This window comes from Etheostoma spectabile, unplaced genomic scaffold (genome assembly GCF_008692095.1).
Source record: "Etheostoma spectabile isolate EspeVRDwgs_2016 unplaced genomic scaffold, UIUC_Espe_1.0 scaffold465, whole genome shotgun sequence".
In the NCBI taxonomy this organism is placed as follows: domain Eukaryota; kingdom Metazoa; phylum Chordata; class Actinopteri; order Perciformes; family Percidae; genus Etheostoma; species Etheostoma spectabile.
The window spans coordinates 404349-405366 of NW_022605616.1; positions in this window are offsets into that span (position 1 = coordinate 404349).

The following is a 1018-nucleotide window of genomic DNA, read 5'->3' on the forward strand; positions in this document are numbered from 1 at the left end:
ATACAAATAAAATATAGAATAAATATTGTAAATAGCACAAATCCTTCATTATACAAATGTAAAAACACATTAAAGAGAGTGTAATTATTATACTACTTCACTAAGAACAGAAAACACAAACTAAAACTAAAACCTGACCTTTCTGGCCTTACTTAATGCAAAATCATCAATGATAATGTTGTATGAAATCTGCTCCTCTTTTGGGTGATTGATATTGACGAAAAGGCCCGTTCCCACCTCCTTGTCCGGAAAGTTCCATTTGGGAGACAAAACATAGGCGCCGATTTATGTTTTCCTCTGTGGGTGCTCAGAGCCGTAAACATTTTTTAATCTTCAAGCAAACAACAGTAAAAGTTCCTAAAAGCTGCTGTGTGGTGTTATTCACTACCAAGGGTAAATAACCCATGAAATTAGTTTTTCTAAGTTGTAGACCTGAAAAACTAAGCTCTTATGAAGTCAAAAGTGGATACAGACGTGAGAAATCAGCAGGAAGAATGGGGAGACTGTGGGGTCCTGACAGTAACCTAACGTTATGTCTTTGCAGCAAGCATTTTGTTATCAAGTCAAATATCCAGATGTCAGTTTTAGCCTAACTATACGTCTCTAGGTTTGCTAAAGCATTTTGTTATCAAGTCAAATATCCAAATGTCAGTTTTAGCCTAACTATACGTCTCTAGGTTTGCTAAAGCATTTTGTTATCAAGTCAAATATCCAAATGTCAGTTTTAGCCTAACTATACATCTCTAAGTTAGCTAAAGCATTGTTACCAAGTCATACATCCAAATGTCAGTTTTAGCCTAACTATACGTCTCTAAGTTAGCTAAAGCATTTTGTTATCAAGTCAAATATCCAAATGTCAGTTTTAGCCTAACTATACGTCTCTAAGTTAGCTAAACCATTTTGTTACCAAGTCAAATATCCAAATGTCAGTTTTAGCCTAACTATACGTCTCTAAGTTAACTAAACCATTTTTTTACCAAGTCAAATATCCAGATGTCAGTTTTAGCCTAACTATACG